We start from the raw sequence: 18,006 nt of genomic DNA on the forward strand, positions 1-18,006 counted from the left end.
ACCATTCAGTTCCTGAAAGCAATTTTCCAACCAAACTGGATTACATACTGTTCTTCGAATTATATTTCTCATCACTGTTCTTTTGCTCACTCTGTTCCTATCTCCTGGTGAAAGAAATCCTTCAGGTCATTTGAGGCATGGCTGAAATACAATATCCTCATGAAGTCTTCCCTGATTCTCTGTTCCCCTCCTCCCAAGTTGGAAATGACTTCTCTCTTTTCTGACATCTCACAACACCTTGTTTCTCTACCTCATGGCTTTGTGGTCAGAGGACAGGATTTGAATTTCAGCTCCACTATTGATGAGCTGTATGACTATGGACACATCTCTTCCTCTTTCTGAGCCTCAGTTTCCTCTTCTGTAAAGTCCCTAAGGACCTTTTCAGCTCAGAAATTTCATTCTTCATTGATTTGACAGTTTCTCCTCCTCAGAATTGCTTTTAGGTCACTCGAGGTCAACCTCTCTGCCACCATTGACTTAAAGGTCACAGCTTAACCAACATATTCTGGGGCTTGGACTGTGAGGTCAGAAATATCCAGGGTCTCTGTCCTATGTCCCTGAGACCCCTTTCCAGCTTAGCTTCCACGACTGGGACATAAGACTTAGTAGAAGTCCAAAAGAAGCTTGATAGGTGGCACCCAAGCCCAGCCCTGAAGGAAGGCAGGGATTCTGAGAGGTAGAGATGACAATATAATACATTCTGAGAATGGGGAAGGTTTGTGCAAATGCATGGAGGTGGGAGATAACATATTCAAGGATAATTAGTGGTAGTCCAGTTTGGCTAGAACATATAGTTCGTGAATGGGAAGTAATGTGAAGTAAGACTGGAAAGATAGGTGGGAGAAGTTTGTAGAGAGTTTGAAATGCCAGGCAGCTCAGTGTGCATTTTGCCTAGAGGCAATAGGGACTCTCATTTCTGAGCAGGGGGTCACATGTTCAGCACTCTATCTTAAGAAGAGTGTGTTGTTGGGGTGGCCAGGTGGCTCAGCAAGTAAGAGCACCAGCTCCAGTGTCGGGATGACCTGGATCAAATCTGGGCTCAGATACTTAGCACCACACCCAGAAATAATAACTGGCCATGTAACCTTGAGCAAGTTACTTAACCCTGATTGCTTTAAAAAAAAAAAGAAGAGTGTGTTGTTAACTGTGTGGAGAATGTATTGCAGAGAGAAGAGATGGGAAGTAGGAAGGCCAAATACAGAAATACCAAGGGTAGGTCTGAAGCAGGGGAGTGTCTGTGGAGAGGAGGGAGCCATGTGAAAGATTGTGTTGTGGAGGTGGAATTGGGCACAGACAGGGGTTGGGGGAGCAAATGAGAGGAAAGAATCAGCAATGACTCCAGGGTCTGGAATCTAGATGACTGAGAGGATGAAGGTGCCCTCAACAGAAAGAGAGTTATTTGGGGGGAAGCTGGAGCCATCCAGGTGGAGACATACAACAGGCATTGAGTGAGGCGCTTGTGGAGTTGGGGACTGACTTGGACTAGAAATGTCGATTTGGGGGTTATCTGGCTAGAGGTGCTAGCTGGCCCCATGAGAGCTGATGAGAGCACAGAGAGGGTATAGGGAGAGGAGAGGACACATCACAGCCCTCAGAGAAGATGTCTGATGACCCAGCAAAGGGCCTTGAAAAGGAGAGGCTGAACAGAGAAGGGAAATAGGAGAGAACAATGTCACCAAAGCTAAAGTAGGAAGAAACGAGCAGAGCCCAAGGGGAAGAGAAGAAGCATTTATGTAGTATCTACTGTGTACCAGGCACTGCACTTTTGACAAAAATCTCATTTGATTCTCAGAACAACCCTGCAAGGTCAGTGCCATTATTATCCCCATTTTTCAATTGAGGAAACAGAAAAACAGGTTAAATGATTTGTCCACAGTCACATAGCTAGCAAGTGTCTGAAGCCAGATTTGAACTCAGGTCTTCCTGACTCCAGGCCCAGTGTTCTATCCACTCTGCCTCTAAGTACAAGGCTGCAGAGGGGTCAGAGAGGTCTGGTAAAAAAAAAGAAACTGTCATATGTAGCAATGAAGAAATCACTGGCAACCTGGGAGAGAGCAGTTTGAGCCAAGGGGGGCGGCACTTTTGGATAGGTGGACTGTTCCTTTGGGAGAAAATGAAAGCGAGAAGACTAGATGAGTACACAGGGTACCATTGTATACTCTCAGTGCAGCTCCTGACATCTTTGGCAAATATATAAGAAGCCATCTGGTCCAGTCTCCTGCATCTAAGTAGGTCAACTCTGATCTATTCAAAGACCACTAGGCTAGCCTAGATCTCCAGAGATGAAGACTCAACATCCCCCGTTGTTTTATAAAGGAAAGGCATCTTGACTGGACCTTGAAGGAGAAAGATTTCCACAGGGAGAACTGGAGAAAGCTGTCCCAGGAGGTGGGGGTGAGGGGTGGAGGCTGGCCCTGCAGACAAAGGAGCAGCCAGAATATGGTAAAGAGTACAAATTCTTCTTTCTGTCTGATTGAAATGCTTTGTGCTGTGTTTGGGGGGAAAGGAGAGCAGCTGGATTGGGGAACAGCTGCATCGGCCACTCTTGGAGAGTCTCCAGGGCCACGGTTGAGGGGACTGCCTTATTCTTTTAACCTGCTCCCCTAACAGTGACATGTTTCTTTGGAAGACAAGAAGTTCTGCCAGTCTGGCAGACACTGGATGCGCGAAGCCAGATCAAAGACACATCACTCATGGTGGGGTTGTACTAAATAATAAATAAAGTAATAACAAAAACCAAGGTATGCAGCAGCCACGCAAGGGCTAGAGAACAACTCAGAAAAAATGGTTTTGAAATGAACAGTTTCTAATGGTTGGGGCCAAACCTCGGAGTTTATCTGTTTTCAACCAGTGCCCCTACGGGCTCATTGAGAAGTTAAGCCCCCAAACCTCAAGCGACTCCCCCTTCATGCACACATACACCTGTTCTCTTGGCAGCAGAAGTACCATCATCACCATTTCGCCAATGAAGAAATTGAGGAGCATAGAGGTTAAATGACTTGTCTAAGGTCAAACAGGCAGTAAATAGCAGGAGGATTTGAACCCAGGGTTTCAGATACCCAATCTAGTGCTCTCTCCATTGTACCAAAGATGCCTCATTGGCAAGAATAGAAATTTGATTCCCATTTTCCCCCTTTTTATGAGGAAATTTAATTCCATTTTTTCCTATCAATAATAACTGCCCCTCTCATATTGAATAACAAAAAAGAAAAAGAAAATCCTCATAGCAAATCTGCTTAGTCTGGAAAAACAAATCACCCCTTTGTATGTACACCTCCTTCCCCATTTTAAGTTCCTCACCTCTCTGGTGGTGGGTGGGTAGCGCACTCTAGAATCATGCCTTATCATTGCCTTGGTCAGGGTTCTAAAGTCTCTCAAAGTTGTTTTTCTCTTCAATTTGGTTATTGCATAAATTGTTTACCTAGCTCTGCTCACTGCATAGAGGTCTTCCCAATTTCTTTTGAAACTGTCCATTTCGTCATTTAGTGTCACAATAATTTTCAGTTACATTTGTATATTATAATTTCTTTAACCATTCCCCAATAGGTGTACACCCCCTTAGTTTCCAGTTTTCTTGCTACTGTGAAAAAAGTTGCTATAAATATATTTGCACATATGTGTCCTTTTCCTCCTTCTTTGAATCCTTGGAGGTATTTGTCTAGAAGTGGTATCACTGGGTCAAATGCATAATTTAGTGATTCAAAGTGCCTTCCAGAATGGCTAGACCAGTGTGCCTGTTTTCTCACAGTCCTTCCTGCATTTACCATTTCTACCTTTTATCATCCTTTGCCAATCTGATGGGTGTGAGGTAGAACCTTGTGTTTGTTGTTATTCTTCAGTCATATCTGACTGACCCCATTTGGGGTTTTCTGGGCAAAGATCCTGGACTGGTTTGCCATTTCTTTCTCCAGTTCATTTTACAGATGAGGAAACTGAGGCAAACAGGGTGAAGTGACTTTCCCAGGGTCACACAGCTAGCAAGTGTCTGAGACAACATTTGAACTCAGGAAGAGGAGTTGTCCTGACTCCAGACCCCAAGCTCTACCCACTGTAGCAGCACCTAGCTGTTACTGATGTAAAACCTCAGAGTTGCCTTAATTTCTATTTATCCAACTAGTAGTGATTTGGAGCATTTTTCTCATATGGTTGTTGACAGCTTGGACCTCTTCCTCTAAAAACTGCTTGTTCATACATACCCTTTCCCATTTATCTATTGGGAATTATGCATTTGAACCCATTCCTTATATATTTGGAAATTCGATCTTTATCAGAGAAACTTGCTACAAGAATCCCCATCTCTCCCCCCCACCCCCCATCCCCCTGCCTTGCCCATACATGCTCCCTCCCTAATTTTAACTGCATTGGTTGTTAGTGCAAAACCTTTTAAATTGTGTATAATCAAAATTGTCCATTTTACTACATGCGGTCCTCTGTAAACTATCTAAAATGTTATTCTAAGCAGGCTCCCAAATTCTCTCCCAAGTCTTTCATCTGGACTTAGGGTCCCTATAGATCAACAATGAGGAATTGCTTTGCGGTTGATCCCTAGAAGGCCAAGTACAAGCATGAGGAGCCTCCTGGGGTATGCTGGGAACTGGAATGAGTTGGAATGCCTAACATGCAATTCTGTGGTGGGTGGGCTGGTCCTCTGAGAGCAAAGTTGCTGGACAGCCCGTGAAATGGCTAGCCGGGGATGGGCCACGTGTGTCACTGAGGAAGGCAGACTGATGGGGGGCTGTGACCGCTGCAGCACCTTTCACCCTAATGACTGAGAAAACAGTTGCTATCAGCAATGACATCTTTGGAGAGAAAGGCCTGCAAGGACACAGCCATCCAGCCTGGGGGTGGGGGTGAGGAGGGAGGGGCAGAGCTAACCGTTTCTTGGAAATGGGAGGTATTTAGAGCCAGAGGAACACCAGCGAGGCCCCAGGCGTACGTGCCTGGATGAAAGCCGTCAGGAAGGGACATGGGATTGCATTGAAACTTCAGGGTCTATCTAACCATGATTCTGGAGGACCAATGATGAAGCAAGCTGCCCACTTCCTGATGAATTCAGGTTGCATAATAAGACGTACATTTTTGGACGTAGCCCGTGTGGGAATTTGCTTTGCTAGACTGGATGAGTATGTTATTACAAGGACATTTCTTTTCCTTTTTTTCTTGTCCAATGGGGGTGGGAGTAGAGAGAGGGTGAGGGGGGATAGGAATAGGATAGGAAAAAAACAGAAAGAAAAGAGGGTCATTGAGGCATCTTTTTTTAAAATGCAGACAAGAGAACAGAAGGAAAGCCAGAAGAACTCCCAGATAACAGGGCGGCTTTGAAAGCCACAGACAGAACTTACAAGATACGTACAAAGAAAAGCTAGCTACACACAAAGCAGTTCTCCCCTTTCCTTGTACAACTCTCTTCTGTTCTGTTATGTAGAGATCCCGGTTCATTTGCTGTTTGTTAAGTTCGGAATAAAAAATAATTTGTAAAAGAAAAAAATTGGGGGTCCAAGAAAATGTCACAGTTTGTTGTCTGGAGAAAGGAGTTCTCTGGGCCTGTTCTGCGGCCACTCGATGGGCTCTTGGTGATGTTTGTTCTGTCTGCCTCTTCACTCCAGGCCCCTCATGCCTTTGTTACTGAGTCTGAGAGAGAAGGACCTCCCTGGCAGTGTTTGCTTCTTAGCCATGACCTGGGGAGGGGACAGTGTTTGTCCCACATGGCTCAGCCTGGCAGGAGGAGTTACCCAGGGCCTATTTTCTCCCTCTCTTCACTTCAGCCTGAAGGAACCAATTTCTGAAAAAAGGCTGACTGCCCAAGGGAAGGACAGTGGCCCATGCTTATCACTCCCATGTGTCTCTTTCTCGTTGGGGGTACAAATCAGATCATGGCAGTGGGAAATGGGAAAGCACCGTCCAGATCTAAGGAGTATATCTCGCTAGTTAAGACTCCATTAGTCAAGATGTTAGCTTTTGTGCTCTAGCTGGCGATCCTGCCTCTCCTTTGGAGTCATATAGAGTTAGGGCTGCTGAAGAAGAGTGGAATTGGTTGAAGCGCTTCCAAGATGGAGGTGGGCAGCTCCAAGTGGCCTCACTCTCAGAAATAGCAGTTTGGCAAAATGATATGACGGAGCTGTTGTGTGTTCTGTGGTCCATCCCAAGTGGCTCTAGGCTGAATACCCTGCTGACTTCTTATTTCTTTGGAAGGCTGACTCAATGCCCTCAGTAACATAAAGCCTTTCACAACCGGGCTCCAAGCTACCTTCACATACAAGTTACTGATACAAATGGGAAGCAGTCACAAGGCCCTCCATAAGATCTAGGTACTTTGGCCCAGGTCAAGTCCAGACAGAGCTTGAGGAATCTGGGAAAAGTCATGCACCCAGTCTCTCCTCCCCAAGTTTCTTTGTGAGTATGGCCAAAGACAAGATACAAATGTAAAGTAAATGAGACAGCATTCTTTAGGGAGGAATGCTGAGACAGAATGTTGGATTGAATCTAATGAGATGACATTTAATAGGGATGAACAAAAGCAAAACTTGGATTAAAAAGTCAACATCATGAATAAGACAGGAGAGGCTTAGTTAGAGAGCCATTCACTTGAAAAGGTTCTGGGGTATTCTGAGAACCGCCAGCCCAACGTGAGTTACCAGGGCATCGTGGTGGGCCCACAAAGCAAATGCAAGCTAAGGACACATCATGAGAGACATGGAGTCCAGACCCTGACATCTGAGCATCCCTCTGACTGGCCTACTCAGGCCACCCATGAAATAGCTCCATGGGCGTTGGACGCAATATTTTCAGAGAGCATTCAGAGGACACCCAGGATGGAGAAGGGTATCCAGTTCATGCCATATGAGTACTGGGTAAAGGAACTGACTCCATTTTCTCCGAAAAAAAGAAGATTGAGGAGAGATGCCATAGGTGTCTTGCTGTCTTGAGGAAGAGGGTTTTGATTCGTTCTACTTGACCCCAAAGGGCAGAATTAGGGAATATGGGAGTGAAGGAGCTGCAAAGGGGCAGATTTCAGTTTGATTTTTTAAAATTAAGAGCTGTGACATGACAGTCATCTTCGAATATCTGAAGGGGTCTTGCCTGGCAGAGGCCTTAGCCTGTTCTGCATGGCCCCCACAGGGCATAACTAGACTCATCAACTTAGGGTGGGGGAGCTACCAAAAGCTAGATTTTGGCTCAATATAAGGGAAAACTTCCCAGCAATGGGAGCTATTTCAAGTGGTGGGTTGGGCTTGCTTGGAGCTATTCCAAGGTGGCTGCCCTGGCCCCCACCCTCACTGGAGGCCCCAGACCCAGTCTGGAGAGTGGGGTTGTAGAAGGGGAATCTTATTCTGGTATAGGTCAGCCTAGATGCCTCAGAGTTCCCATCCATCACTGATATTCTAAGGTTCTGTGGAAAGGGAATGATGTGGACACTGGTTCCAAACTGGGCCCTAGGTCCCTGAGTGCTCTAGGACTCAGCCTAACCCGTGCTTCTTTCTGGACTTTAGTGTTCTCCTCTATAAAAGGGGGCCTGCGCATGTTGGTAGGAGGATCCTGGGACAGAAGTTTCCAGTCACATTAGTTTGTCTTTCTAGACTTTGCAGCCTTGTGTTTGGCAGGGCAGCTTGCTGCTTCCCACCAGGGCTGCTGGCTAGCAGACGTCAACTCTGTCAGCTCCTCAGGTACAAGCAAGCCCCAGCACGGAGTGAATGCCACTTGATAGATTAAGATGCAAGGAAAGCAGAGAAAGCGGAAGATCTTTCATGTCCAAAGGCAAGCGCTCACTTTCTGACTGATACAGTTCTGAATTTTCCCCCATTATTTACTTGAAACATCATGTACCTTCCTGTATGATGAAGCCACCTTATGTGCTGGGAGGGAGCAGAGAAACGGAGAGCTACCAATTCTAAAATACATCCTGCTGCCTGCCTGCCTCTCCGAGCTCCTGAGGCCCTTTAGGTGGGGGGGGGGGATGTGGAGGAGGGGGCTGGGCTGAAGCAAGCTCTCCCCTCTGCTCACCAGTCCAGAGCAGCAACGCAACATTGGTAAAGGATCGTTGGCCTCCGAATCCGATCTGGGTTGGAACACCAGCTATCTTGTCTTGTCCCTGTTTGCTTCCTCCCCCTGAGTTTTGACTTCTTCCTCTGTAAAATAGGGAGGGGGAGGCCTCTCGGGGTTCTTGTGATGGTCCAGGATATTGCAAGCCATTCTGTGGACTACAAGCTACTCCATTAGGGGATTCTGGGCAAATTCCTCTCTGACTTGGACCTCAGTTTCCCTATTGAGAAGATGAGGAGGATCAAGCCTTCCCTGCTTCCTTCCTTGCCTCCTTCCCAGGTGGCCAGCAATGAGCACAGGAAGTGGAATCCACTGGGCTAGGGAGGATCTTCCAGCCACTCCTTATGGCGGGGGTTGGGGAGGGGTTCCACACTGATTCCTTTCATGGGGACCTCTCTGACATCCTCTCGTTTGGGCAGCATGGGCTGGAGTAGTCAGAGATGGCTTCGTGGAGGATCTGGAGAGGCCCAAGTGAAGGCACCTTCCAGGACAGGGATGTGGCAGCCTGAGGCAGGAAGACCCGAGTTCAAATTTGACTTCTGACACTTATTAGCTGCATGACCCTGAGAAAATCACTCAGCTTAAATTTCCTCATACATAAAATGGAGATAATAATTGTGCCAACTTCCCAAGGTTATTGGGAGAATCAAAATAGATAAGATCCATAAAGCATTCTGCAAACCCTAATGGGCCATGTCAACATTTTATTATATATATATAAACATATTATTACCAGCTGCTAAGAGGTAAAGGCCAGAGGTAGGGAGGAGCAAACGTGGGGGTGGGGCCCTAAAAGACTCAGAAGGTCTCTACCCTAATTCTACCTCTATACTCTGCAGGTCCCTGCTCCTCTCCAGCTGCTGCTAAGGAAATGCCCCCATTTCTGAAGATCCCCAGGGGCCAAAGGAAGGCCAACCTCTGCAGAAAGAGCAGAAACTTTTTTTTTCACTAAACCTCATCCCTGTATTTGCAGTCCTTTAGCACAGCCTTGTTTGGGAGGCTCTGAGAGCCCCTGTGCATAAAGACATTTCATAACTGGACATTGTGACTCCCATGGTGGGGCCTCCTATCCCTGACCTCAAAAGCTCTGAATTCCTTCCTAGCAGGCCCCACCTGCTCACTTTTAGCATCTTGTCCCACTCTCCTTTAGAACTGTGTGCTTGCTGAGAACTCAGGAACTCCCTGGTCCCCCAGCTATCATTGTGGACTTCTGCCAAAGTCCTAGGGGAGCTTTGGCTCCAAGGGAGAATGAGCATGGCCTGATGCTGGCTCCCAAACGCCAAACTCTCATCCTTCCCCAAGAAATGGCCTCCACTGCTTCCAAACATTGCCAGATCAGCAGATTTCAGAACTAGTCTACTTACAATCATTAGGGCTACAGTGGGGGAAAGGACTGTAACAACATAGGCTGAATTTCTTGGAGGATTTGACATATCCCAATTGACATCAATGCTGTTAGGTCACACAGTGGATAGAGCACTGGGCCTGGAGTAGGGAAGACTTGAGTTCAAATCTGCCCTCAGATACTTACTAACTGTGTGACCTTGGGCAAGTCACTTAACACTGCTTATCTCAGTTTCCTCATCTATAAAACTAGTCGGAAAAGGAAGCGGCAAGCCACTCTAATCTCTTTGCCAAGAAAACCCCAAATGGGGTCACAAAGAGTCAGACACAAGTCAACAACAACTGTTTGATTTGTCTTTTGGCTAATGCCTGCATTAGTGTGATGCATTAGCACTAGTCTGATTTTCACTGCATCTCAGTATGGCCCTATTGTTAGAGTTTGTACAGCTTGGGAGGGGGCCAAGGGAAAAGGCAATGGGTGAGGGGCAAATGACAAGAGTTAAGACCAAACCAGTGAAGACACAGTTTGAAACAATGAGGAGTGGTAGGGACCTTGGAGTCTGCCAAATCCAGCTTACTAACAGATTAGGAAGCTGAGGCCTAATGAGGAGAATGAATTTGCCCAAGATCATGTGACTAATTAATCACAGAACCGGGACTGGGAGGAAGTCTGAGGAGCTCAGGTGAGAAGATAAAAGTCAACTTGCTACTGATTCTATTCAACAAATCTTTTGTAATGGGGCAGATTTGAGGTGTACACAACGGAGATGCAAGTTATGGAAAGGACATATCAAGAGGTAGAAAGCACAGACGGAGGTAGAGGAGGCAGCACCTGTGCCACCTTGGACAAGCAGGCTAGGGATTCCAAGGGGCAGGATGGAGTACACTCCAGATGTTATATTAGAGGAAATTGGGAGCCCTTGAAGATTTTGGAGTGGAAGACTAACATGGTCAGATCTGTGTTTAAGGAAATACCTTGTTGTTAACTGCGTTGAGGATAACTCATGGAAGGGATGGACATGAGGCAGGGAAACAAATTATGAGGCTGTTTATCATAGTGCAAGGGATGGTAAAGGCCTTAAAGAGGATGGTAACCATTTGCATGAAAGGGGCTCATATTCAAGTGATACTGTGGAGGTAGAATGGACAAGACCAGGCAACTAAGTGAATACGGGGAGTAAGGGAAACAGGACTGAAGGCTGACTTTGAGGTTGTGAACTGAATGGCCCGACAGGCTAGTGTACCTCTTGCTAGAGATAGGAATGGGTTTGGTATGGAAGGAAAGAGTTCTGCACTGGATCATTGAGTTTGAGATGCCTTAGGACCTCCAGGTGGAGCTGTCCAACAGGCAGTTGGTAATGATAAGACTGGAACTCAGGAGAGAGAGAAGGACTAGATAGACAGACTGGGAAGTGGTCTGTGTAAGTATTACAGTCCAGCCCAACTGAATCTGTTTCAGCCAATTCTCTATTTCAAGATGGGACTTCTCTCTTTTGTTTTCAGTAACCATTGGCCCAAATGTCAATGGCTCCTATGTCAAGTGACAGACTCCCAGAAAGGAAGGCACTAAGCATGCAAGTGGACACATGCCCCTTACCTGCACCATGTGTGCAGGCTCTGTTCCTGACTGGCTTTGCTTGTTTTATTCTAGTTATCAGCACAGCCACAGAACATCTCAGTTTAAGAAGATTCTGTTCTTGCTCAGCTTCCCAACCTTATCTCTCCATCTCATCTGTGATGGCTTAATCATCTCCCTGGCAACCAATTGTGACCTCAGCCAAGGCCTAGGCAGCTGGGACAAATGAATGAATAACCAGCACTACCAATCAGATCATGAATCCTGGTCAGCCTGCCAGCCTTGGAGGGGGGTGGTGAAGTAGGGGAGCCAGGATGGAAGCTTTCTCCAGCTTGGCCTCATGCAACAGGGACCCAGTTGGGTGGGAGCAGCCAAAGCTGCCCAGACAGAGGCTGTTCAGGGCATGGGCATTACAAAGGATGACAACATTTAGATGTGAGGAGCAAGACCCGTTCTGTGGGCACATTTCCCTTTGGAAGAGTGTGAGGGGAGGATATGGAGGCTGTCACGTCCCATACATTTGTTAAAAAGAACTGACATTTCTCTAGCACCTTGAAGTTTGCAAAGCATTTCACATACATTCTCTCATTTAAACCTCACTTAAAGCTTAGGGCAACATGAGACCATTGGGCAGCCTGAGGAGAAAGGGCACAGAAGGGGAGGTGAAGGGTGCCAGTGACAACCTGGTTTCATTTCAAAATCCTTCCCAGGGTTTGTATTGCATCTAAGAAGACAGGAGAGGAAAGAACTGTTACAATGATGAGTTCCTTCTTTTCCTTTCGAGTAAAAGCCCTTGAAACTAATCTAGTCCAAGCCCTCATTTTCCAAACAGGGAAACTGAGGCCTAGTGACTTGTTCAAGGCCACACAAGTAGGGAACTGCCCCCTCCAGCACTCTGCCCACTCTACCCTTCCTCCCTCTGGTACCACCTAGCCCCCTACTGCCAAGACCCAGAACTACAGCTAGAGAGTGAAGTGAACAGAGCCCTGAACTTGGAATCAGGAAACCCTGAGTCCAAACCTCAGAAACTTATGAGCTGTATGACCCTGGGCAAGTCACCTAACCCCTTTCTGCCTTGATTTCCTTATCTGTAAAATAATGATAATACTAGTACCTAACCTCCCAGGGTGGGTGTGAAGATCAAATGAGATGCTTGTAAAGTGTTTAGCAGAGTGCCTGATGCATAGTAGGTACTACATGTTCCAGACTCGCAGAAAGGCTTTAGGGTCATAGGAATTGGAGATGCAGAAAGGGAGAGAGACCCGTGGAGGCAGATAATCAAAATAGCAAATTTCAGATCCAGCAGGAGGGAACGACTCCCAGTGTGGGAACCCCCTGCACTGAGGAAGGTTACAATGAGGCCCATAGAGAGCAAGTGACTTGGTAATAGCCAAAGGGGGCAGGATTTGAACCTGGGTCTTGCTGACTCCAAGCCCAGTCCTCTATTTTACCACAGTGCCTCTCCCAACTCTTTCCTAATGCAGTGTTGAGTTGGCTGCATAGTAGAAAGATGATTTTGGAGAGAGAGACTTTTGGAGAGAGAGGGCTGTACACTCAGAGCTGGGGCCCAGTAAAGGGCAAAATGCTGGTGGAGTTGCACGCCTCTCCATGTATCCGCTCGGAGGCTCAGGGTGGCCAACTGGTTGACTAGGCCTTCTATATCCCACTGACCGAGCACCATGACAGATATTGGCCCCATTGAACAGCAGAATGGGGAGGAAACAGATTACTCAGTACATCCCAGCACTTTGAAATGACATTTGTATTTCCATTGAGTTGGGAAGTATCCTGACACATCTAAAATTACCTGGGCCTCCGGCTTCTGCTTGAGGCCGCTTTTGCTTGTTGACTCAGGATTTTAATTACAGTTTCTGGCTATCTCAAACTTTATATTTCTTTAGAGCCCTGCCCTAAGTTAGTGCAGTGTCATGGGAGGTGAATCTGCAACCAAAAGCCCCGGATTGAAGTCCTGGCTTTGCTGCAATCACAGGGAAGCCCTCAGTTTCCTTCTGTGTAAAATCAGGGACCATGCAGTCTCTGATGTCCCTTCCGGCAGTAAAGATAGGATCCCTTTCCTTGAAACAATGGCCACACAAGATGGAGAGATGATTGGAAGTTATGTTTGCAAAAACATTGTGCACACATTAATTCACTTGGGCCTCAACGAGGCTTATTTGTCCAGGGTCACAGAGCTAAGAAGTAACAGAAGTAGGATTCAATTCCAAGTCTTCTGGACTCCTAATCCTGAACTCCATTGGCTATGCCCTGTTGCCTCTGGGAAGCAGAGGACTGGAGCTCATCCTTCACTTGATCCTGCCCCTGATGACCCCGTCACTAATCCACAATTCTTATCACAGGGCATGGCCCATAGTGAGTGCTTCATAATGTTGAGTTATTCACCTGGAATCATGGGAATTAGCTAGGCCTCCTGGGCCTGAATGCCTGAAGGTGAAATTTGTGTCTCCTTGACTCAAAATACAATCCCCTGGTCACTATGTCCCAAAGAAAAGCAAGGCACTGCAAGTACCTGGCCCATAGTAGGCACTTCAGAAATGCTTGATGATTAATGGGTTGACAGCAAGGTCTGGGTCCAAAAGTTATACAGTAAATTAGGAAATCAAATAAACGTTGAGAATGTTGCTTCCCAACACACCTCCATGACCCACCAGCAGAGGGCCATGTTCTTCAAGCCAATTCTGCAGTGGTGAGGATGGGATGGCACTGAGTCAGCCTCCCATTGTGCCCCTCTCCCCCATTGATCCTGAGCTGGCTAGCGGGGGTCTGGCTGCTCACTCTTCTCCAACCACTGTCTGATCTAGCTCTCCACGTCTTAGGACTCCCAGCTTCACTGAAGACTTGCTCATGTGCTGTCTCTTACCTGAGAGCTTTACTAACTCTTCCTCTTCCAGTCACTGACATTTCTATTTCCCTCCCCCTCCAAATTATCTTATATTTACTTTGAATTAATTTTGTAGTGGGGGAAGGGAACAAACATTTATGTAGTACCTACTATGTGCTGCTGTTATGACTTCCATTTTACAGTTGAGGAAACTGAGGCGGGCAGATTAAGTGACTTGTTCAGAGTCACTCACCTAGGGAGTGTCTGATGCTGGATTTGAGCTCCTTCAGGTCTCCTTGACTCCAGGCCCAGCACTCTGTACTCCACTACCAAGCTGTCCCTTTTTCCTATACTCCGTTATTACATGTTACTCCCCCAGAAGAGTCAAAACCCCTTGAGCAGGACTCTTCCTTTGTGTCTCAGCTTCCCCCAGGTCTCCTCTAGTGCCTGGCCTACACACAGTAGGTACTTAAATTCTTGCCAAACAGACCTGAATCATAGGAGTTGGGCTGTGATTCAGTTCTTAGTCGTTCCCCCTTACCGTCAGACCCTCTGTGATAAGGGAGGAGAATGATCCTTCCCCACGATCAACATCATCACCCTGACTGAACCTAGAACCTAGATCAAGGATACATTAGGGGAACACAGTACAGGGGCTCATCTCAAAGATACATGGAACAGGATTTGGTAGCCATCAGTGACTAATGCAATCCCAGTCCTGCCACCAAGAGGTCAGGAAGCTAAACATCTCACTGAGAGGCTAAAGCTGAGGCAAATGAAACAGCAAGCCTGCAAAATGAGCCACTGGCTGATATGGCCTAACCTGGAGGATGAACCTTGGGCAGAGACCATAGAAGGGCCAGATCCCTCTGGGCTAATGCACTTTGGAAGGCTTCCTGGAAGAAGTGGGATGTGGGCTGGGCCCAAGGCCAAGACTGCCTCCAGGGCCCATGAATCCAGGGGGCACAACAGTAGATCCTGGATGAAGAGAGTGGGCCCAGGAAATGGAAGGCATGGAGTCACCTGGCTTAGGCCAGTTTTGTCTCTCACTATCATTGCGGCCTCTCTATGAACCTATGCAGATCCTCTTCTCCCATCTCCTCTACCCCTCCCATGGGTTCCTAGGCTGTTCCTGCCCAGTGAGGATGTCCTTCCTGGCTTTCGTTCAAACCCAGTCACTCCACCTGACCTCTTGCTACCCACCCTGAAAGGCCACTAGGGAATCCAGCTATGAGGCTGAGGAGATGCTGCCATTTGGTCCTGCCTCCATGCCCACAAAGCATCTGGGTCTTAATCAAGGCTATCTGTCACAGTGTGGGAGATGACATATGGGCTAATTTTCCAAGCCCCATAGCCATTGAAAATTAATTTGTCTACATTTTCCAAATGAGCAAATGACTTTATTAAAATAAAGCCCACCTTAGGAAAAAGTGAGAATGCTTGTGGGTGTGGAGGAGAGCATCGCCTTGTGGCCAGATTCCCTTGGGGCCACAGGCCATGTTCCCTCCTACCCCTCAATCTGCTCTGCTAAATTTAGGGGGCAGGGCTGAGTGTGTGTGTGTGTGTGTGTGTGTGCGCGCGTGTGTGTTGGGGGTGGGAGGAGGAAGGGGAAGGGAAGGGAACAGAGCCTGGGCTCCAGGGTAACAGGAGCAGGAAGGTGATGAAGGGGAAGAGAGAAAGCTACACCAAACCCAAGGCTACCCTTCTTGCTTTAGCAGAGAAATGGGCTCAGACCCAGCTTCAGAAGATTGACAATAACACTGCCCACCTCCAAAATAGAGCTATAGACATTAATAAAATGCCAACACACAGACACTCCTAGGCTCCACTGAGAGCACCACTGATCACTGCCAGGCTGCTCCCCCAGGCCTGCTAGATAGAGACAACTCAGCCGACAAGAGGTACACTTAAGATGCTTTTAACACACACCAATAGCACCATCTGGAGCTACAGAGGGCAGTATGGCAGGTGAAGAGAGGGCCAACTTGGGTAGCCACACCTTGTCAGAGAAAGGCCTGAGAAGACTCTTTCTGGACTGTGCCCTTTTAGCATCTCAGTCTTGGTCCCTGCTGGTCTATCTGGCCTATTGCTCATTCCCAGGTGCTGAGGAAGTTCTTCACACAAGACTGAGGGGAATGAATTCCAAGCTAGACTGGCCATCAGGAGACCTGGCCTTGAGGCTGAGCTCTGCTGCTAAGTAGCTGCAAAATGTTGGGTACATGGCATGGCCCTCTCTCGGTCTTAGTTTTCTTCTCTAAAATGAAGAGGTCAGACAAAACAATCTCCAAGGTCCCTTCCAGCTCTGACAAAATAGCACTGGAACAACTGAGGCCCATGAGTCATCAAAGAGGTAGGACACATCAGAGTAGAAAATGGCATGAAATGTCACTTGAGAGCTGTGTGGGATAAGGATAGGGAAGCAGCCCATTCATCTCCTGGGCCAACCTGGCCTTTTCTTTTCTTTTTTTTAAAAAGCAGTTGGGGTTATGTAACTTGCCCAAGGTTACACAGCCAGTGATTTTGTGTGGGTGCCAAGTATCTGAGGCTGGGACCAATCCTGGGTCTCCTGACTCTGGGACTGGCGCTCTTATTCACTGTGCCACCTGGCTGCCACCTGGCCTTTTCTTTTAGCTTGATTCCACCTGGATAAATATGTTGGTAGAGAAAAGACTTGGTGCAGGGGGTGGTGAGAGGTGGGGGCAGGATCTAGTGGTTGCTGTCTTTAAATATCTAATGTACAGACATAGGGAACAGAGACTAGACCTGGCCCTGCATGGCCTCAGTGGACAGAGCAAAGATCAGTGGTGCAGTGGGGTGGAGGAGGGTGGTTTGCCTTGATTGAGCTGCCTGATGGGGTACTGAGGCCCTCAGCACCCAAACACTTCAGGTGGACACTGCATGACTTTCCCTGTAAAGTAACACCTTTGACCTAATAGCTGTCACTGAAGCTTGGTCGTATGAGACTCCTAGGCCTAGGGTGTGGCTCTGTAAGGTTACACCTTACTCAAAAGAGGTTTGGGAGAAGGGGGTGAGCAACATTGCACAGGAAGATGAGATACTCATGAATAAATCAAGAAACTGGAGCAGGGAAAAAGTGGTTCAGGGCATGTGGGTGAATTCTGATGGAGGAAAACCCAAGCAACATTATTCTCCCATTATAATACAGACCAGCAGTACAAGAAGGAACTGATGGGGAGCACAGGGAGAAGATTCCAAGTCTGATACTGAAGCCCTGTACAGTGGGGAGGGGGGACTTCAATTATCTGGAAAGCCAAGCAGCTGATCATTTCTTGACTTTCTGTAATTATAATTCCATCCTTCAGAAAGTGAAGGAACCAAAAAGGGGAAATCTGATTCTGCAGGTGATTTTTACCAACAAGTAAGAACTGGTTGCTGGGGGAACAAGACTGACTTCAAAAGCCTGAGGATGAAGCCTACCTCCTACCTATTGACAGAGACATAATGGACTAGAGACGCAAAAGGAGATGCGCATTCTCAAGCATGGCCCATGAGGGGATTTCTCTGGCTGGACTATACATATCATTACAATGTACTGCTACATACCTTATACTTGGAGAAAAGGAGGGAATGGCAAGTTAGTGGGCAGTGATAGATACACCAAAAAGAGCAAAAAAACATTGTTTTTGATTCACAGAAATAAACATGCAGAAGAACATACAAATAGAACTGTCTTGTTAGTACCTCCTTACATATATGTGTGCATGGAACAGAAGTTCATAGGCTCTTTTCCACACCTTTTCCTTGTTCTTTTTGTGTACTAAAGTATGTGTGCTTCTTGATTAATTTCACAATAAAAGAACATTCTTAATTAATTAATTTATTTTTAGTTTTCAGCATTCACTTCCACAAGCTTTTGAGTTTTAAATCTTCTCTTCCCCCTCCCTAAGATGGCATGCAATCTGATATTGGCTCCACATATACAGGCATATTTAACATGCTTTCACATTAGCCATGTTGTAAAGAAGAAGGAGAACCAAATGGGAGGAACCACAAGAAAGAAGAAACAAAACGAAACTGTGAGGGAGGGAGGGAGGGAGGGAGAGACAGAGAGAGAGACAGACAGAGAGAGAGAGACAGAGAGAGAGAGACAGAGACAGAGAGAGACAGAGAGACAGAGAGAGAGAGACAGAGACAGAGAGAGAGAGAGAGACAGAGGGAGAGAGACAGAGAGAGAGACAGAGACAGA

Source organism: Petaurus breviceps, unplaced genomic scaffold (assembly GCF_028583685.1).
Source record: "Petaurus breviceps papuanus isolate PSGF00001 unplaced genomic scaffold, PetGlider_PUasm1.0 90681, whole genome shotgun sequence".
In the NCBI taxonomy this organism is placed as follows: domain Eukaryota; kingdom Metazoa; phylum Chordata; class Mammalia; order Diprotodontia; family Petauridae; genus Petaurus; species Petaurus breviceps.